A 22,861-nucleotide genomic window follows, 5' to 3' on the forward strand; every position below is an offset into this window, starting at 1 on the left:
AAAGCATACCAAACGCCTTCTTCACTATCCTATCGACCTGCGACTCCACTTTCAAGGAGTTAAGAACCAGCATTCCAATGTCTCTTTGTCCAGCAACACTCCCTAGGACCTTACCATTACGTGTATAAGTCCTGATAAGATTTGCCTTCCCAAAATGCAGCATCTCGCATTTATCTGAATTAAACTCCATCTGCCACTTCTCAGCCCTTTGGCCCATCTGATCAAGATCCCGTTTTAATCTGAGGGGTAACCTTCTTTGCTGTCCACTACACCTCCAATTGTGGTATCATCTGCAAACTTACTAAGTATACCTCTTATGCTCACATCCAGATCATTTATATAAATGATGTAAAGTAGTGTGCCCATCACCGATCCTTGTGACGCTCCACTGGTCACAGGCTTCCAGTCTGAAAAACAACCCTCTATCACCACTCCCTGTCTTCTATCTTTGAACCAGTTCTTTATCCAAATGGCTAGTTCTCCCTGTATTCCATGAGATTTAACCTTGCTGACCAGTCTCCCATGGGGAATCTTGTTGAATGCCTTACTAGATGTCCATATAGATCACATCCACTGCTCTGCCCTCATCAATCCTCCTTGTTACGTTTTCAGCAAACTCAATCATGTTTGTGAGACATGATTTCCCACGCACAAAGCCATGTTGACTATCCCTAATCAGTCCTTGCCTTTCTAATACATGAACATCCTATCCCTCAGGATTCCCTCCAACAACTTGGCCACCACCGATGTCAGGCTCACTGGTTTCCTGCTTTGTCCTTACCACCCCTCTTAAACAGTTGCACTGCATTAGCCAATCTCCAGTCTTCCGGCACCTCAACTATAACTATCGATGATACAAATATCTCAGCAAGGAGCCCAGAAATCACCTTCCTAGTTTCCCATAGAGTTCTTGAGTACACCTGATCAAGTCCTGGGAATTTATCCACTTTTATGCATTTTAAGACATCCAGCACTTCCTCCTCTGTAATATAGACATTTTTCAAGATGTCACCATCTATTTCCCTACATTCTATACCTTCCATGTCCTTTTCCACAGTAAATACTGATGCAAAGCACTCATTTAGTATCTCCCCCATCTCCTGTGAAATTCAAAATGCATACAACATTTCACAATACTGCCTATCTGTAACTTTAATCATAAGATCATAGCCTAAATCTTCCAAACAGCATCAGAATCCTTGTTGGGCACAAATCAGAAAAAAAAGGACATGTTAATTTTCCTGAAACGGAAAGACTCTGCATTCTGATCTACAGTGCAGAAGAATTTGTTCAACACAGAAGACTTCACTGAGAACAACAATTGAATCATTGTAAAAGCCATACTCCATTTTTACAGCATTAGCTATTGGTGGGATTTGATACAAAACTAGATGGGGATTGAGTGTTCAGGAGAATTTAAAGGAGATTTAGACAAATTGAGCGAGTAGAAAAATGGAGTGTACACAAGTGTGAAGATTCTAGTCTGTGTCTCTAAAATGACTAAGATACCCATTTATTTCTAATGATTGCTACCATTTTTTCTATCTTCTCATGAATCCTGCATGCATTCAGATAAATAGTCTCTAAATCTATCATTTTAATATTTTTCCCTAGTCTGACCTCCTTTCTTCATACATAGCTTGTACATTCTCACACTCTTCCTCTCTTGCCACCCTACACTATTATTCTGGATTAGTGGTGCTGGAAGAGCACAGCAGTTCAGGAAGCATCCAAGGAGCAGCAAAATCGATGTTTCGGGCAAAAGCCCTTCATCAGGAATAAAGGCAGAGAGCCTGAAGCATGGAGAGATAAGCTAGAGGAGGGTGGGGGTGGCGAGAAAGTAGCATAGAGTACAATAGGTGAGTGGGGGAGGGGATAAGGTGATACGTCAGGGAGGAGAGAGAGGAGTGGATAGGTGGAAAAGGAGATAGGCAGGTAGGACAAGTCCGGACAAGTCATGGGGACAGTGCTGAGCTGGAAGTTTGGAACTAGGGTGAGGTGGGAGAAGGGGAAATGAGGAAACTGTTGAAGTCCACATTGATGCCCTGGGGTTGAAGTGTTCCAAGGCGGAAGATGAGGCGTTCTTCCTCCAGGCGTCTGGTGATGAGGGAGCAGCGGTGAAGGAGGCCCAGGACCTCCCTGTCCTCGGCAGAGTGGGAGGGGGAGTAGAAATGTTGGGCCACGGGGTGGTGTGGTTGATTGGTGCGGGTATCCCGGAGATGTTCCCGAAAGTGCTCTGCTAGGAGGCGCCCAGTCTCCCCAATGTAGAGGAGACCGCATCGGGAGCAATGGATACAATAAATGATATTAGTGGATGTGCAGGTAAAACTTTGATGGATGTGGAAGGCACCTTTAGGGCCTTGGATCGAGGTGAGGGAGGAGGTGTGGGCGCAGGTTTTACAGTTCCTGCGGTGGCAGGGGAAGGTGCCAGGATGGGAGGGTTTCCAGCATCTGCAGTCATTGTTTCTACCCTACACTATTAGTTTGCTCTTTCTCCTCAACTTTCCAAATCTCCCTGCTCTTTAACCCTCTCTCATAGATACCCATCAATTCTACTGGGAACCACAGTTATGGATTAAGTCAAAGACAAATGTTCTGGGTGACATTCAGACATTCAATTTGCAGAAGCAGGTTTTTTTTCCAAAGAGAAGAAAGATTTCACTGGTAGTGAGTTGATATAAGGATGCACCATATTTCACCTGAAGAGAGCCTGAGCAATCAGGTCATTGGTTTGCTTAAAAAGAATAATACTGTACTGCTATAGCATAATGATCTGATGTAGCAGATCAGGACACAGGCCATGGAAATCTTCCATAGAAAAATTGAACTCTTTCCATTTATGCTCGCACTGGTGGTATGTTGAGTACTATCTGGTTTCTGACTGGCTGAAGAACAGCAACATGAATGTGTGCTGTCAGGCCAAATCTCTTGAAAGATCAGTTCATCCATGTATCAGTACAAAGGCAAAGCCTGCAGCAGATCCATGTTTGAACTACAATATAGGAAGCTCCTATTGCAGTACAATATCCATCAGTTTACACATTCCTCATATTCAGCTAGTACCTTGGAGAAGCAGAAGGCTGGGATTAATGATTACATTACAGTGTGGGAACAGGCCCTTCAGCCCAACAAGTCCACACCGACTCACCGAAGCGCAACCCACCCATACCCCTACATTTACCCCTTACCTAACACTACAGGCAATTTAGCATGGCCAATTCACCTGACCTGCACATCTTTGGACGGTGGGAGGAAACCAGAGCACCCGGAGGAAACCCACGCAGACACGGGGAGAACGTGCAAACTCCACACAGTCAGTCGCCTGAGGCAGGAATTGAACCCAGGACTCAGGCACTGTGAGGCAGCAGTGCTAACCACTGTGCCACCGTGCCGCCCACCGTTCAAACAGGTAATTTTTTCGGGGGCAAGGGAATGGGAAGGACAGGGAAAAGGAATAAGGATACAAAAATGTACGACAACAATGAGAATAGGGAAAGAGGGTGGCCGAGGCACCATGGGAACAAGAAAGCACTATCTTTCATTGGTTACCCCCAGAGGGTGGTTCCCTCATCCCTTACCCTCCTCCCCACCCCAGCAGGGAGAAGGTGGCAGTAGGAACCTGCTGGACAAGTAGCAAAAGAGCTAGAAGTATTATTGTGACAGGATTGGGACAATAAATATTTGGGACATGACATTAGAATATCTAATTAATAGTTAGTAGAGTCAGCTTGAGACAGGAGACTACTGTAATAGATGGAATAGCTAAATATCTATCATGACAAGTTAGTCTGGAATGGAGGATCACTGTGGCAGAGTTAGCAATAAGTATCTAACCGTGACATTAGAATAACATTAAGTAGAATGTACAACTAAAGAGATAATGATAATTAACGTCACTGGTTTATTGTGTAGCTAGAGTGAGGTACTTTGATTAATATAGTTGGGCATGCTGATAAGCTAACAGAAACATGATAAAAAATATATAAAAATCCAGGGACCTGAGGTTCGTGGGCATTTGAGATCCTGCTTTCACGGTTTTTTGTTTGCAAATAAAAGACCTATTTCTTGAGGAACTCTCTGTGTCGAAAATGTGTTGCTGGAAAAGCGCAGCAGGTCAGGCAGCATCCAGGGAACAGGAGAATCGACGTTTCGGGCATAAGCCCTTCTTCAGGAAGAAGGGCTTATGCCCGAAACGTCGATTCTCCTGTTCCCTGGATGCTGCCTGACCTGCTGCGCTTTTCCAGCAACACATTTTCGGCCCTGATCTCCAGCATCTGCAGACCTCACTCTCTCCTCAAAGAACTCTCTGTGTCTCCTGGTGATTCTCTATATTTCCTGCACAACAGTAGCAGACCAACAGAATCGCTGAGATTGTCAGTGAATAGCATTGCAGAATTCTACAGGTCAATTCAGAGATAGGAATGCAGACTCTACACTTATTACATGGACATATGAAGAAACCTCAGTATGCCAGCTTGAATCCTGGGAAAACACACAATTGTCATCAACCATGACCTTGATATCACAAAAGTCACCTTGAGACTTACATTTCTAGGTCAAAGATTGCTGGCACAGTGAGCAGTGCTATAATGATAGAAATTCCCCGGACAGTGAACACTCATCTCTGTTAATCCGTGTAACTGATTAAAAATGAAATACAGATAGAAAGAATGGATTTCATTCCAATTGATCTAGGTCATTACATTGAGCAAGGAGTGCGCACAGCCATATTGAACTAACAGTAATCCTGCTACACTGTATAGTTGCAGTGCTGTGTCACGTTATGCCAATTGTCCACTGAGGTGTGGGTGAACAACTTATCTGTAACATTTCTTTTGCTTTTGTGCACTGCTAATTAGCTTAATGTAAAAATAATGCTAGCATTCTTCCCAAGGTAGCCAGGAATGTCTATATAACAACAGCAGCAACAATTTATATAGCACCTTTAATGCAATGAAATATCCCAAGGCATGTCATGAGCATATCATAAAACAAAATATGATATCATGCCACGTAGGATATATTAGGCCAGTTGGCCAAAAGCTTTGTCAAAGATGTGAGTTTTAAGGCCTGTTTCAAAGGAGGAAAGTGAGATAGAGAGGCAAGGACTTGTAAAGAGGAAATTACAAACCTTCGAACTGAGGGGACTGAAGATGCAACCACCAATAGTGGAGCATTAAAATCAGGGAAGTACAAGAGGCCAAAATTAGAAGAGAGCTGATACCTCAAAGGATTATGGAGTGAGAGGTTGTCGATTACAGAGATAGGGAGATATCATAAAGGTTAAGGGCAATGTGCCTTAAACGTCACTGTTCTGTATTAGTAGTGTCTTATAGAATGGGTTGCAATCATTTCTGGGAAACCTGGCCATGATACACAGAAATTTAAATGCAGAGCTAACCACACAGCTTGCTGAAATGATCACACATTGGAAGAAGCACTTTTCCTTGCATAATTTCTCCAAGTACTTTTGCGATTCCAGCAAACAACACAGTAAATTTCACATAAGATATGCCCTTGTTACACTTAGAGTAAATAGATTCTAATATTGCATGTTCAAACAACCTAGAAGCTAATATTATTCATTTCACTGAAACTTGCAATACTTAGTTACATATTTGTTCTTACAGCAACAGTTGCTAAATTTTAAACAAATTCATTATATACAAGATATTTTGATGCTGTATAAACTATAAGTTTTTACTTTATTCCCTATAAGGATTATTTTACTTTTACAAATTCATTTCATTTAATAATTTTTGGTCAGAGAGAGAACAATTTAACGAAGAAGAAATTAAGAAACAATTGCATGCAAGGCCTTTCTAATCAGTTGTAAAATAATCTTGTAAGGATTTTCCCACCAATCAAAATATTTGATCTGTTTTTGTTAATTCAGTCTCTTCTAAACCTATGGCCCATCATTATTAACAGAAATAAAATTCTCCATCACAAATTTGAGAATGATTCTAATCTTTTCAGAACTACCCACAATTTGAAATGATCATTGTGATATTGACACATGCATTCATTGCTTCCCAACTATCTGCAGTAATTATGGAAAATTCTGAATGCATGGAATTTTGTTGGCCTACCCAGAGCTTTAAGATCAGTGGTTGGGACACTTCACTGGGAGAGGAGTCAAAAATTCAGTTTCCTGAAAATGGGTTAAAGCTTTGCTGTTAAGTTCTCATAGCATTTCAGGCAAGTTGACTCTCCCAACCTACTGATCAGGAACCTGTTTTGTATTCATGAGCATGTCATGCATACATATTAACGCCCCAGCCAACTGGAATTATGTTCATAGTCACAATTTTGTCAGGCAGAAATGGAAAACACATGCTTACAAACAATGCCAAATGTATTTATGAGATGATGAGATAAACTTCTTCCTCCAAATTCTGGTGAGTACAAACTTCTTCAGCTACTTGACTCCTTCATAGCCAAGAAATTTCTTTACACAAGTACAGAGTCAGTCATGAGATTTGACTGAGCCGACAAGCTGGCACCAGCAAGGCAATGCCAGCAAACCTGCCCAGGTGACTAAAGGGGCAGAACTTAAAACACATCTCAACTTAAAAGACCATCTTCTTTGGTCATGCCCCTGTCCAATGCAAGCCTCTGATGGACAGATATCAGATGTGTATGTTCTATAAGTTGTACTGAAAGGTCAGTGACCTGATAGAGGAATAATCTGTTCCATGTTGTAGCTCCTTTCATGCTTTAAGAGTGACTCCTGGCAGATGTATGAGAGGCCGTGGCTTTGTGGTGCATGTAGTGCCACATTGTTAGCTACAATTAAGTAACAGGCATTGATTTACATGGAGCATCTAATATAGTTGCCTGCCACTCAACTGTGAACATCCCTTGCAGTCTTGCAATGGAAATTGACACTCATAAGGGGAAATGGAGCTTTGAGTGGTACATTGTGCAGCTGATCATTCATACCTTGCAGCAATACAGGTCCTCTTCAGTTGCCCATGAGTGTTGACTTCTCATCCATCTCTGTGCAGGCTATCTGAATGGGGACAATGAAAAAAGATTGTGTGATACTCCTGAGTTGCAGAAAGTGAAGTGCCATCCAGTGCCCAGATGTTGGAGCCCAGAAGGTCCCAATGGGCAGCAGAAATTCCAGCTCACAGACTGTGGCATTTTACCTGTGTATGAATATGCAATGAACTGAGAAAACATAATCTCACAGTAACATTCATCTTGCCCCCTAATGGAAGATGATCCTCTTTGTACTTCCATCGACACACTTTGTTGCAAAAAAGGCTATTTCCCATAATATATGTGCAAGCTGCAAAAATACCTGTTTTTTAAAAAATGATGGATCTGTTGAAAAAAAAATAATGATCTAGAATAGACTGATGAAACACTCATTCACGTCCAACTTGTGAATTGTGTCATGTGTGAAGATTCAATAACTCACAGACATATCTCCATAAAAGAGCTAATATTATTTTTTCACTAATAATTTATGTAGTTGATCTTTACTTGATACTCAAACGCGTTTTGTCTCAATCATTTATATGTAGTGCTTTATTGAAATTTAAAAAACCCTTTTTTTCACTAATTGCTTCTTAAATCTCTCTCTCCAGCCTGTTCCCTGTGCTGTACCTCTCTTTGTTTATCTTACACACTATTAGATTTTATTTTGCACGATCTCCAGAGTCCATCTTCGTCACTGAGACTGAAAGTCCATTAAGTATCCTCTAATCCCAGTCAGTGACTGTGTGTGGCTGAATATCACTCTGTAAGGCTGTATATTAATGGGCATTGATGTCTATAGCTGTGTATTGATGTGTATGGAGTCTATTGGCTTTCCACTTTCTGTTCTCTGTTAGTGGGGTGTGGTGAAATGCTGGTCCAGGATGGAGTTCATTAGGAAGTGCCTCTTGAGCAGCAGGGACCCTGCCCGCTGTCACTCTCAGCCCTTTGTTTGCACAGATGTTGCCGATTAATGGAGAAAAAAAGAGTCAGTCTCTTCTCATGCGCTCTCTATCAGACAGTGAATACAGGAATATGTGACCATCTGTACCCAGTCTACAGAGAGTCAGAGACAGATCAACAGACAAAGAGAGAGTGAGAAAAAGCATAAGGCAAAGAAAGAGTGAACGTGATGAAAGCGAAATAAAGAGGAAGAGACAGAAACCAGGAGATATTTTCAAAGATGTACAGATTTAAAAAAGAACAGGGACAAAGCATGCTACTGTAAGAAGAGAGAGAAGAAAGGTCAAAGAAGAGGAAACAGATTAATTTACACACTTACATAATTTTAGACTGTAGAAAGTCAATGTACACCATTCGCAGAAATATGGACAACGGAAATTCTACCTCTACCTTGCCTTTAAAAACACAGCTGATATGCAGATCAAACCACAGCAGTTTTTAAATGTACAGCTTAATATCCAGAACACTTTTCATTTAGTCTGGGTTAGACAATGAATGCATAAACATGTGGCCATCTGTACAGTCTGCTTTGAATTTCAGGCAGAAAGAAAGGGTGGAAAAGCAGGGAAAAAAGGGAATACATAACTGGAAAGTACAGTGAGCAAAAGACAGAGATAAATGAGGTGTGCAATCTAAAAATTTAAACTCCATAAAGCCAAGTTATGAAATCAGCGATTTAAATAAATATCAGTTTTTGATATTGGAAATCAGAGCAAGAACTCAAAATAATGGAAGTGTGCCTACTATACTACAATGACAAGGCAATAAAATGTTTACACATTGACAAACATTGGAGCCAAAAGTTAATCCACATTGTCCATGGAGAGTATAATCTTGTAGAGCATACATTAAAATGGGATATTTAGGTTAAGGTCCAGCTTAGATACAAGCAAATTAGAAACTTGAAAGGTCTGAATTACCAAGAGAGCAATAATGCAGTGCAACACAGTGGGACTTCCACCCACCTTGAAGTATTGGGCTAATTCCCTGTAAATAGTACAATTAGCCAACATACTTAGGCAGAGACATTATAAGGTGTGTGAATGTGTGTGTCAGATTCGAGAGTGTGGTGCTGGAAAAGCACAGCAGGTCAGGCAGCATCCGAGGAGCAGGAGAATCGACATTTCGGGCATAAGCCCTGTTAGATACTCTGGAAGGGAGGTTAAGAAAAATCAAAGAGACCAGAATTCAATCTAAATTGGTTCATGAATGGAGAAAAATAGGAGGCTAGAAGTGATCCAAGTTGGTTATTGAAAAGGGAAATGAGATTCGGGGTCATGAAACTCCTGGAGATAAGGAAAAGGCATGAAGCAGCAGCAGGTTTTACAAAATATGATGCCAGATCAAAGAAATTAGAGACAAACTTCATGTTTGTTAACAGAAATATGGAAAAACAGGAATGTTTTTTGTAGATGGGTAATCAAAGCCCAACTAAAAATGTGACACATACTTTCTGGACAGAAGAAGTTGTGGCAGTAGATCCAACATCCATGGAACTGGTACAACTTTCTTGAAGTGCAGCAAGAAGTTTAATAACTTCCATAAAAACCCAGGATTCGTCATTTGCACAGTGTACCCTCCCTGGAGTGTGGGAGACGATATGGGATCAATGTTTTGAAGCAGTTATAGTTTGTGAAAAGTGATGTTTCAAAGGTGAAGAAGAACAATCTTTCTATTGAATCAAATTTATAAAAGGAAGCTCAATTTTGGTTCAGAGCCAAATGCTTGAGTTTTACACTTCAGGCTATATTTGTGGTGACAGATGTAATCCAGATCTAAAGCTCAGGGGTACAGGCAGGAGTAAAAATTGGATGGCTTTAGTTTTCCCAAAACATTAAGCTGGAGGAAGTTATAACTCATCTGGGATAAGTCTCATATACAAAAGATCTTAAACAGCTTTTCTATTATCATTTTGAGGGGGAACAATTAACTCTAGATCATTTATTTTAATGATAATAAAAGAAGATGGAGATTATGTCAAAAATGACACTGTAAGATCAAAGAATATGTGATGGTATTAAAACAATCAAAATATCAAAAACAATCATTTGGATAGTAAATGGTCCTTCCATTCTTATTTGATATCCAGTTAATATCTTAAAAAAGACTAAGATAGCAATTTTCATTGGTATAACCACAGATCCCCTTTGCTAATAAGCCTTGTAACTTATTCCTAAACAGCAGTGGATTGCTCTCAAAACATTTGTTGCTTATTGCATGATTTTTGGTATTTTTGTAAATTAATTGCTCCTTGGTTGAGCCATAATTTTCAAAAAAACAATTCTGGGCAAGTTATTTATGAAGGGTGTATTTTATAACATGAATAATTCAATCCATGATATGAAAAGTGTTTATGAATTTGAAGTCATGTGGCCTAAAGAGTTGCTATGTAACTCATTCCTATAATCTGGTATCTTCTGCAGTTTTCTACTATTTGCAAATATTTGATGGAACTGCTGTTAAACCTGAAAGTCAGTTCCCATAATTCACTGAATGGACATTGGGCAATTGAATGTAAATGTTAGTTGGATCATGAAAATAAAATGTTAAAGAAGTGATACATTTCAATGTAACTATTGTAGATATGAATAATATCAATGTATCAATTTGGCTATTCTGTGTCTTTGAATTTAGCTCTAGACTTTTTAATAGCATAAATACAATCTGTCTCCTTCAGGTGCTCTGTATATGTAGTATCTAAACTGATGATGCATGTCCAAAGTATATGAAGTAATACCACATCTCAATCAAAAATTCATATACCAAACTAAAATCTATATCAATACAAGCAATGTCTTTAATATTCTAAGCTGTGAAAAAAAAATGAGATTAGCTGTTTAATGAAACTGCAATGAAATTCAAACAGACAGTGGATGTAGGTTTGCTCCCTGAGCTAGAAGATCATTTTCAGACATTTCGTTGCCATACTGGGTAACATCATCAGTGAGCCTCTGGATGAAGCACAGGTGGCATGACCCTATTTGTATTTATGTGTTTAGGTTTGCTTGGGTTGGTGATATCATTTCATGTGGTTATGTCATTTCCTGTGGTAATGCCATTTCCTGTGGTGATGTCACTTCCTGTTCTTTTTCTCAGGGGGTGGTAAATGGGATCCAAGTCAATGTGTTTGTTGATAGAATTCTGGTTGGAATGCCATGCTTCTAAGAATTCTCATACGTGCCTCTGTTTGTCTTGTCCTAGGATGGATGTGTTGTCCCAGTCAAAGTGGTGTCCTTCCTCATCTGTATGTAAGGACACTAGTGAGAGTGGGTCATGTATTTTTGTGGCTAGTTGATGTTCATGTATCCTGGTGGCTAGTTTTCTGCCTGTTTGTCCGATATAGTGTTTGTTAAAGATCTTGCAAAGTATTTTGTAAATGACATTAGTTTTGCTTATTGTCACAATATCTTGTGAGAACTGTGGATTTGGTGGGTGCGGGTGTCCCAAAGATATTCTCTGAAACGATCCGCAAGATAGTTGTACACATTTCGAGTCCAGTTCATCTGCAACCTCTTCTGTAACCCACAGTTGTGTACAGAGTTCACAATGAGTACCAATTTTGTGCGATATCAAACCATACAACAATCCTTGTTATCCTTACTTTGAAAACGGTTCTTTTCTCACTTCAGTCCACAATTTTTAAAAAAATGAAAATAGAAAGACACTGTCCTTACCATTCAGGAGCTGGGAAGATTCTGCCCCCTGAAGCTACCATTAGCCAAGGTTTAGAAGCTTTCCCAGGTGTACTGTAGGAATCAAAAAAAAGATTCCCTTCACACTCCTTTCAAGGTTTATTTAAGTCTATGTTTTAATTTTCAGAGGATCCTTTTCACTATTACCTGCTCTTTTACTGGATGATGTAATCACGTGGTAAAATTACCTTCTGAATTTGCACTATAATTTTCTCAGGATTTCCTCCTTTAGATAACAGGAAGAGTCTATAATATGTCGCATATCATCTAATCTCAAACCAAGGATTAATCAGCTCAAAATAGTATGCTAACCATGTGTTAATGCTGGATTCAAAATTTATTTTGCAAAGTAACACCTCTATTTGGAAACACATGGCATGTGCAACAGTGACTTAATCAAAACCAGAACATCAAAAACATATGGAAAGTTGGCAGCAGATTGAAATGAATGTTTCCATTGTAACCAAAAGAGTTCATTGTCTAAACTGAACTGCAGGCATCATGCTGGAGAATGTGAAATGCTTCAGATAACCTGGTCATCTTCTAAGATTGCTCCAGTTCCTCCAATGACACGTTTCCTACTATTCAAATAAATGTCAAGAACTGAGAGCTGGACATCTGAAATAAAAACAGAGAGCAGAATCTTCCCAGCTCCTAAATGGTAAGGCCAGTGTCTTTCTATTTTCCTGTTTTTTTTATTGTGGACTGACGTAAGAAAATACTGTTTTAAAAGTAGAGATAACAAGGATTGTTCTTTGGTTTGATATAGCAAGAAATTGGTACTTATTGTGAACTTTGTACACAACTGGGTTACAGAAGAGGTTGCAGATGTACTGGAAGAAAGTGAGGACTGCAGATGCTGGAGATCAGAGCTAAAAAATGTGTTGCTGGAAAAGCGCAGCAGGTCAGGCAGCATCCAAGGAGCAGGAGAATCGACGTTTTGGGCATAAGCCCTTCTTCAGGAATGAGGAGGGTGTGCCAAGCAGGCTAACATAAAAGGTAGGGAGGAGGGACTTGGGGGAGGGACGTTGGAAATGCGATAGGTGGAAAGAGGTTAAGGTGAGGGTGATAGGCCGGAGAGGGGGTGGGGGCAGAGAGGTCAGAAAGAAGATTGCAGGTCAAGAAAGCGGTGCTGAGTCCGAGGGTTGGGACTGAGATAAGGTGGGGGGAGGGGAAATGAGGAAGCTGGAGAAATCTGCATTCATCCCTTGTGGTTGGAGGGTTCCTAAGTGGAAGATGAGGCGCTCTTCCTCCAGGCGTCATGTTGCCATGGTCTGGCGATGGAGGAGGCCAAGGACCTGCATATCCCTGGTGGAGTGGGAGGGGGAGTTAAAGTGTTCAGCCATGGGGCGGTTGGGTTGGTTGGTGCGGGTGTCCCAGAGATGTTCTCTGAAACGTTCCGCAAGTAGGCGGCCTGTCTCCCCAATATAGAGGAGGCCACATTGGGTGCAACGGATGCAGTAAATGATGTGAGTGGAGGTGCAGGTGAAATTGTGATGGATATGGAAGGATCCCTTTGGGCCTTGGACGGATGTGAGGGGGGAGGTGTGGGCGCAGGTTTTGCATTTCTTGCGGTTGCAGGGGAAGGTGCCGGGAGTGAAGGTTGGGTTGGTGGGGAGTGTGAACCTGATGAGGGAGTCGCAGAGGGAGTGGTCTTTCCGGAATGCTGATAGGGGAGGGGAGGGAAATATATGGCTTTGGTTCACGTATAACAGATTGGTTTGTGGACTAGTAACCAATTACCAACAACAAAGGTCTTCTGCCTTTTAATGGTGATATGATTGATTCTCAGGTAGCTGAACAGCTTGGGCTGTAAACAAGAGACAGAGAAGCTTTTGGACCACTATCAGCCAAAGAGCTCTCCCTGTTCTCTGCTGGAAATGTCACTTTAAACCTGGATAAAACCAGTTTTTCTTTCCTTTGGCAGTTGCTTTAAGCTGGTGTGAACTTGATTGATAAATCAGGGACCTTTTATAAGCAAATCACCCACCCTGTGCCTGTTGTGAACCAATGGAAGCCTCTGAAGAAGGACGGCTGAGAAACAGCATTCTGATCAGCACAAGAATCATAAGAATAATCCTAGCAATCCTTATCAACTGGAACTATTGATTAACTTTCCCAGTTTATCCCTCTGTCCATAACCCATGTAGTGTGTGTGTGCGCCTGTGTGGGGGAAGGTTAGATAGGAATCAGAGTTCTAATTTATAGAGTTGTATGTTGATGGTTCATAACAGGTTACCTGTAGCTAGAAACAAAAACAGAAGTTGCTAGAAGAGCTCAGCAGGTCTGGCAACATCTGTGAAGAGAAATCAGAGTTAACGTTTTGGGTCTGGTGACCCTTTCTCAGATTCTTTAGAGTCACCAGACCCGAAATGTTAATTCTGATTTCTCTTCACAGATGCTGCCAGGCCTGCTGAGCTTTTCCAGCAACTTCTGTGTTTGTTTCTGATTCACAGTATCTGCAGTTCTTTTGGTTTTTACCTGTGGCTATAATGTATTTATTTGCAATAATAAGTTAAGTTTCTGTAACTGGGTCTGATCTTTCTGTCAACGTGTGTAAAGAAAAATGTAAATTGGGAAACTGCATACACCAGTGAGTCATGGCAACAGGCGTTGGGGGGAAAGTTAGGAAAACTGTGTGAGATAGCCACTTCTGGACATCAAGAGGAAAGAAACCCCATTTTTCAGCCAAGTGTGGAATAGCATACATTAGCATCTCATTATTAGTTAATCTCACCTCATTGATATGCAGTCTCCCATTCTACCAAATGCCGTGTAGAAACATGATGGCAACAATTCTTAACATGAAAATCAGAGCAACTGCCTGCCGACTCCAGCTTACCGCTTGCTCCTGTGGACCTCCATCTTAAACTACAGATAGCAACAGCTCAAAACATGCTCCATCGGCAGTGAGTGCATGCCACCCCTTTACACAGATCTTGGTATCCAATACTACCAGGAGAAAGTGAGGTCTGCAGATGCTGGAGATCAAAGTTGAAACTTTATTGCTGGAACAGCACAGCAGGTCAGGCAGCATCCAGGGAACAGGAGATTCGACGTTTCGGGCACAGGCCCTTCTTCAGGGCCTGTGCCCGAAACGTCGAATCTCCTGTTCCCTGGATGCTGCCTGACCTGCTGTGCTGTTCCAGCAATAAAGTTTCAAATCCAATACTACCAGCCTAACCGTATTATAATGGCACATCTCCAATCCACTTATGATACAGATTTGCAATTCAATGTTGTATTTGGAGTCTGCTGGAGTGCAGCAGCTCTTATCATTGCAGTTTTGCTGCCAGGACACTTTGTAGGGATAGTCCCTCATCTCACAGACTGGACTAAGCTGCATCTCAAGGTCGCTAGCTCACTCTCTTAGTGCTCATTTATATTGTGCCTATTTTAATTCTCATAATGTCTCTGTCTTGCTTTGCCTTGGCATTTTGCACATTCCCCCTCAGCCTGAGCTTAAAGGGTCATAGTACTACTGTCGTATCTTGCTGCTCAACGCATACACAAGGCGAAGCAGCTTGGCATAGTTGTCAGCAGGCATCAGTCAAATGGATGGATATATTGCTGCATGGCAGTGTGCTATTTCAATCTCACATCTACATTATGTGTTAGCCACCTGTGGAACAAACAAAGTGCATGCACTTCAATCAAACAGCCACATCTCAAAATCTAAGGGGAGTAAGTCCTCAATCACTTGGGAGCTATATCAGTCAGGGGGTCCAAATACAATAAGTCATGGGCAACAGTCCAGAGGGCTTGGACATGTTCATCTGGCTGTCTGTGATGACACAATCAGGTATCTGTCCCCCCACTATAGTCCAGTAAGTTGGTCATGGTCAATCCTGGAAATCCACTACAACTAGTCAGGGGATTCATATTAAGTCAGTCAGGGCTGGCCATCAAAGTAATTTGGAGGATAGGCCACAGTCAGTCCTGGGGGTCAGCTAAATGTAAGTCAAGGGGGTGGTTATTAGTGACATGACTATGTTAGGGAAGTTGGGAAACTCAAATGTGGAGATTGGAGACTGCAACTTGGGATGGAGAAGGACAAGAATTGTGAAGGGAGAAAATTTGACATGTAAGGGAGTTGATAGTGCATAGAAGGGAGATGGTAGTGCATGGAAGGGAGATGATAGTCCATTGAAGGACATTGAAAAAGTGGAGGGGGGAGGAGATTATCTCCAGTTACCACCACTATAGTCTCATCAGGTGTACTTGCAGCATGATGTTGGGCATGTGAGGAGCTAATGATGAAAGCTGTGAACACAATTGCAGGTAGCGTGTGGGAACACATGACAATCAGTACTGCTGGACTGGCCAGGAAGTGCCAGAAGGAAAGGGGCATTTAGGTTCAGGTGGTCCTGGATTGCTAAACTGAGCTTGCAGCTCACTCTGCCAAACATGACATATGTTGCCTTCCAGACTCTTGCAAATCTTAAATATGCACTGGAAGTGGAAAGTGGTTGTGACTACACCCTGAGTGGGTGGAGTCAGTAAAATGTTTCTGTCTTAGCACACATGCTCTACTGTCTGTGAAACAAACGTAATGACAGTTATAGTGGCACTTGTGAGCTACAATTCACAAAGATAATACAAGAACTCGTTGGCTGCACAAGGGCATGGAAGATTCTATCCCAACTTGAACTATATTCATCAAAACTCCTTTAGGCAATTAACTTTTTTGGGCGGTGTGGGAGGTGGTTTTAGAAAGCCTCAGTGCATATACAGCACCTACAGTCTCCCATAATCTCTTTGCAGCACAACTGCTGCTACATTAATCAGAATTATGTCCTATGTCGAAGGTCATTGTAGAGGTATTCCGTGGCTCTTCTTGACAGAGTCCTCCATGTCCATTGAATGGAAGTGTATGCTAATCCATAATTTGTAAGTGACATGAATGCTGACTGCATACCTTATTGAGGACCTGATCTCTTGTGTTCCCTGCACAGTTTCAGTGAAAGCAAGACTAAAAGAGCCAGCCACAGCTGGGATTATCGTTACTTTTGCTGTGATACAACAAAGGTCCAGAGAAGTGGAGAAGGATCAAATGTGCCAGCAAGCCCACGGCCAGCAGCAACCTCCAGCAGAACAGCCTCTACTTGAATAAGTCACAGCTCAAAATCCCCTAAGGATGAATGGGTGGCCCAGAATCTATCGTCCTCTATGTAACTTCCTTTGGATGATAAAGATGCAGTGTTATTGTTAGCTGAGGATGCCCCAGGTCACTTGTTACAGCCAGATGTTGGAATGGAACCTGTGATATGAAAGAGTGGATTGTCATCCTATCCTAGAGGATATCAGGGTAAGAGCTGTGCTAAACTTTTACACAAATACCTGTGTGGGATCTCTGAATCCTGAGTCAACAAATGTATCAAGGATGTTGCCAATGCAATTTGTGGTGGATCACACTACTTTGTCTCATTTCCTTGTGACAAGATTAGTGCTGCAGCCCAAGGCTTTGCCTACATTGCTGGCTTCTCTTAGATACAAGGCATGAGAGGCTTTGCACACATCGCACTAAGAGGGTCTTATCATAACGCGGCTGAGGTCATTCCATTCCATCAATGTACAGGTCATCGGTGATCATCAGTACCACATCTTAGGTACCCTGGGAGCAGCCATGATATCTATATCCTTGAGAATTCTTGTGTTCCTGTTTCATTTCAAGGCTGAATGTATTATAAGGAGTCAGGGATGTCATGGCTGATGACTTCATTACATAACCCCCTGATTGAGGCTGAGTGTAGACACAATTTTGTTTAACTTTTCTTAATCGATGCCATGAGGGGTGTGGCAGCCTTTGCAGTACACTCCACACAGAGTGTGCCATCTTATCATATCATAACTGGAGCAGGCAAAGAAGTAATGTCGTGGACTCTGAAAAGCTGTGGGAATGGTATGCATGATAGATTGCACCAATGTCAAGCATAAAAAGCCAGACAAGACTTAATTGGAACCTGGGAATGAGAGTTCAATGCAGTGCTCATCTATTGATTGTAAATTTGTTGATACGCAAAAAGCAAGCAGTCCATTTCTGTTCTGAAAAAAAAATGGTTTCTGTTTGTTGTTCTTTTGTACACTTTCATTGTTGTTGAACAAAAGTGAATGCTTTGAACTGTTTGAAGGATTTCCTGTAAGCAATGGTCCCAAATTGAACAACGATAAAATGCCCAGCTTTATTGGACACTGGTGAAAGAGTAGTACTGACTTGGACAAGTTTAAAGGTGAGAATTGGCTAAGGATGGTAAGTTGTGAGGTTTGCTTCTTAAACAGCAATGTGTAAGACTACTTGTATGTACACTTTCATGTATTGCCAACCCTGCCACCTACATGTCCTGCAAAGTACTGATGCGCGGTTGCGACCCACCACGTGCACAGTGAAGGAAATCTCTAGACTGTCAATGCCAGTGCTTATCTGGGCTTCAAAGATGGTGCTAGCACCAGGGATCTTGAGATATCCTGGCAGTGGCAAGCATGTCTGCCTATGATGAGTGGGAGAATAAGACAATCGGAGCACCATATGACATCGGTACATAATTAATTAGGTGGGTTTGGGAAGACAACATGAGAAAGCTCAGCAAACCTCTCAAAGCAAAACTTAGCTGATTTCTGGTAAGATTTAGCCCAGAAAGAGCTGGAGAAACCCAACAGGCCTGGCAGCTTATGAGGAAGGAGAAACAGAGTTAATATTTTGATTCCAATAGGACTCTTCTACAAAACTGATGGGAGATAGAAAAGTAACATGCTGTAAGGAAAGAGAGGAGGAGGAGGAGCAAGTAAAACAGAGAATAATAGGGTCCAGTGCATAAGGCAAAGGCATACTCAATAATAGTAGAGAAGCAATTAATATAAATGGTTTTAATGATTGGTGCAAATAGCAGAAAACCGTTCAGCTCTACTCTCTTTGTCATTGGCAACTGGGGCCATTTCAGGGATGAGTTTTCCCTCTAGCCCTACTTATTTTGAACTCAAATGTATTGCTGCACATAGTTTAAAACTACATAAGTCATCAACACAGAGCACTGCTAAGCATCCCAATGTCTGGCTGGTGAGGACTATCCTACAGGTGTCGAGAACTCAAATGAGAAGAATCTTAACCTCAGCAACAAATTGTTCTTTTTGATTCCATCAATAGACCAGTCTGTCTGGCGAATCATCAACAGTGTCCTGGTGAATGACAGACGTGCCTTGGTAAGGTATTGGCTTGACAAGTCTCCAAAGGAGGAGCAACTTAGTTACAATCTTATTGTCAACTTACAGCTGACATGACTTCAAAGAGGATGCCTTATTTTACTTAAAGTACATTATTGAATGAACAAGGCAAATAAATTGTTTAACTAACTAGATCCCAAGTCTGTTACTGAATTAAACAAATTCAACATTCCAGCTGCCAACCTCTGTGAATTGTTCTAACAACCATTCCCTTCTCTCAAGAATATACACAATTTTACGAACTGATATATTTGTTCCTCTGCCTATCGGAGTTAATAGAAACCCTGAATAGCTTGTCAGTTCCTCTGAGTTAGTCGTTTGGAGACCAGTTAATGTCATAGCAACATCATGAATATAAATTAAACCACAATCCCTTTTAGGCCAAACAGGAAAGCAATCTTGAAATATGACAATAAGCATGTGGTCTCTCACTCAGTTTCCAGGTAACACCTTTAAGCAACCAGTTTGCCAAGCCTCAGTGTTTCCTCACCAGCTACATGACGAACATATGCTTTCAGAATGGTGAAAAAAATCTGTGAAGAACAGCTTGTACTATGCTGGCCACCTGTTCTAGACATCCAAATCCAATGCTGCATTGGGGGTACTTTTATCCAAACTCCTCAGGAGGGAACCCCACTGGATGGGTGGAATGCCAGTCTTAAATCCTGTCCAATATTACTCTCCACTGACTTCAGTGATATAAAGTGTAAAATCCACATTGCACCTCATCCATCCAGTATCTTGTTCAGTGGATTAGGATAAAATGCATCCAATATCCTTTATCTTTTAACACTTTACTTCCTGAGTACATCCAAGGAATATAATTCTGTTTCTCTAATGTTCAATTTTTTTCTCCAATTGTATCTTTTCCTTCCTCATTATCTTTTTGTCTTAGCTACTTTTGCTCTTATATAATTTCTGACATTAATCTTCGCAGTGTTTTTAAAGATCCTTGTCTTTCTTTTCTACTAATCCGGTCCATTTAATATCAGACAACAATCACATTTTCATGGTAAACTTGTATTTCTATTTAACTTGATCTCCTATACGTTTTAAAAAATATTCTGTTGGGGCTTATTTTGACCTTCATTTATTTTTCTACTTATTACATTCATCATGTCCAATGAAGCCTTAGAATCAGCTCTCTGGGAAACTATGACATTAATTTTACTTTTCCTTTCCAGAATATTGAATTTAATGATATTATGTTCAAGTGTTCCCCAGCATACAATGTTTCTGATATAGTGCAGATCAGTCTCATACTCTGTTATTGGTTTAGTAGTTATTTGCTTTTTTCTTTTAGATCATGGTTTAGCTTTTTTGTTTAATTCTGTTTTTGATATTGGTCTCAAAACATTTTTGCAATAAGATCTCCACCCTTGAATTCCAAAATTGACTTTTGCTCTCTGTAGTTTTGGCATTGATATGTGCATAAATTTGAATTTATTATCAAAAGAATCTGTTCTTGCATATGTTTGGATCGAGTCACAGTTTTACTAAGGATAGAGAATATAAACTAGGCATGAGATTCAATCCAAATGCAGGATCAGAAGAGATATATTCAACAGTCACTTAGATGTATTTGTTTTATATACAGTGGATAATGTTAGCAATGGAACTTGTATATGCAGAATTGTAAAGTGTCAAGTTAAAAAAAAAACAAGAGATATCAGAAATGAGCAGCAAATCACTAGAAATGTGAAGGAGATTTGCACAATAGGACAGTGGTGGTATGTCAATAGGCTAATAATCCAGAAGCCATGCAAACAAAAGAGGTTTCCTCCTATGTGCAAAAATGGACAAGAAGACATAGTTTAGAAATCAGTAGTCTTCAATTTAAAACAGCAATGAGAAGGATTTTCTCTTTCTCAGACTATTGTCAGTCCGTCGAATTCTCATCCTCTGAGTGCAATGGAAGCAGATTTATTGAATATTATTAAGTTAGAAAGATTCCTAACTGACAAGGGACTCAAAGGGTATAAAGGGTTGACAGGAAAGTACAGCCACTATCAGATCCACCATGATCTCAGCAGATGGTGAAAGGGCTGAATAGCCTACTTTAGCTACAAATTTATGTTTGTACATTCATGTGTTTATAATGAAAATTCTATGATGAGGAATACTATGATGTTAATAGACATGAGAAATTTAGGTTGTAAAAAGAGATTTGAAAAATTGATTTTTTTTAACTAGTCTGAACAATTTATGAACGAACCTAATAGAGATCTTCAAAGTTGTGATTATAAGAAAATAAGTAATACTGATATGAGTGACAATAACAAGAGATTGTAAAATTGGGAAAGTGTGAAAAATTAAAGTCAGAAGAAAACTTTACTCAGTGATGGTTAAAATTCAAATTTCTTTGCAACAAGCTATCACTAGGAAGAGTTGAAGGACTTTGAATGGAAATATAATTTATCCTTCACTTTTATACACAGACTTGTCAACAATGCATTGCCATTTTAAGATTTTATTTAAGATTTACAACATTTACAGGTTTTCCTTTTATATCAAAATGTGATCTCCTTTTGTTTCCAGTCTTTATCAAGGCAGCTGCAATATATGTAACATGAAACTGACTGATAGGATGGCCCCAAACTGATATGATGTGTACTAGATGGACGATTTATCTACTGTATCTCATAGGATATTGACATCTTGTCTGATACAATTTTGACCTCATGGTAAACTGTGTGAAAAGCTCCAATCATCAAAAGACGGCGTTGAAATTATATATTGGTCTTTAAGGGAAAAGGCATTTCATAGCATGGGATGACTTAATCATTACAGGAAGCCAGGCCCAGTAGGTAGATTCAGGGAATTGCATGTGTTAATGCTCGTTGTCATTTCTGATAAAGTCAGGCTATTGTAGATACTCTAAGTGTCATAAATTATGCGTCACAAAAGCATCTAGTCTGCAACTTATTAATTTAGCTGTTGGCTAGCTGTCACTGCCATACAGTAAGATGCACCAGAATTGTCTGTCTGTAATTTACCGCTCCTTGAGATTGCTGCAAGGAGAAAAATGACTTGCAATGCTTGTGCTAGGCAAAGACTGCCCTGGTTACACAAATATTAATTCAGAAAGTACATATGCAACACAATGAAGAATTGAAAAGGAAAACAAACTATTGAAAATTTGACTGTTAATCATCAAAGTTTATTTGTTCAATTTGTCAAGGCTTTCTGCTGAATGGTTGTTTCTAAATGTTGAGAATTTTGGCTTTTTTGTAAGCTGATATTCAGAACCAAACCTAATGTCAGATGAGAAGAAAATAGTGACTAGCGGCAAGACACAATTTAGGAATAAAGATTTGTCTTTGGCTGCTTCTAATGGGGCCAGACACAGCACTGCACAATCAGTGTATGCCCCCAACTAGAAAGTCCAGTGCTGTCTTGAAGTTGGTCTTTTCATTTCACTTCAATAGTTTAAAAGAGTTAATTGCATGACATACCTCCACAGACAGCTCACCAACTCGAGTAACTGCATTTCTGGATCATTTTAAAGCAATTATTTCATTGGATAAAGGCATAACCGGTCACTAAATACCCTTGAACTGGGTATTTTTAGGTCATGTCAGAGGATATTTAATAGTCAATCAAACTGCTGTGGGTCTGAGGTCACTCGAAGACCAGACTGGGTAAGGACAACAGATTTCCTTCTGAAAAGAACATCAGTGAACCAGATAGGTGTCTTAAACAATTAATGGCAGTTGTTATAGTCACCATCACTAAGACTAACTGTACATCCCAGATTTATTAACAGAACTTAAAGTTCACTGTCTGCCATAGTGGGATCTGTTTCCATTCATATCACTGACATTGAGTCTCTGGATTACTAGTCAAGTGACATTAACCCTAAGCCACCACATCTCCCATCTTACCTTAGTAGATGCACCTCTCAAAAAATGCCCAGAGATGTGGAAAGGACAAATGAAAGGAAGACAATTGAGGACTGGTACCTGTTCTTGGGAGTACTGTGGAACCAGGAGAGGTTCACA

General features: G+C 40.5%; 1 long non-coding RNA gene across 2 annotated transcripts in view; it reads right to left on the reverse strand.

Moving 5' to 3' along the window:
* The window catches only part of LOC122555173 (uncharacterized), a 154,801-nt gene that overhangs the window by 71,955 nt on the left and 59,985 nt on the right, over positions 1–22,861 (reverse strand). For both annotated transcript variants that reach the window (XR_015758861.1, XR_015758862.1), the window contains exon 2: positions 6,946–7,015. This is a non-coding gene — a long non-coding RNA (uncharacterized LOC122555173). The remainder of the gene's footprint in view (positions 1–6,945; positions 7,016–22,861) is intronic.

Source organism: Chiloscyllium plagiosum, unplaced genomic scaffold (genome assembly GCF_037043375.1).
Source record: "Chiloscyllium plagiosum isolate Xiang-an unplaced genomic scaffold, Cpla_swu_hap1 HiC_scaffold_12, whole genome shotgun sequence".
In the NCBI taxonomy this organism is placed as follows: domain Eukaryota; kingdom Metazoa; phylum Chordata; class Chondrichthyes; order Orectolobiformes; family Hemiscylliidae; genus Chiloscyllium; species Chiloscyllium plagiosum.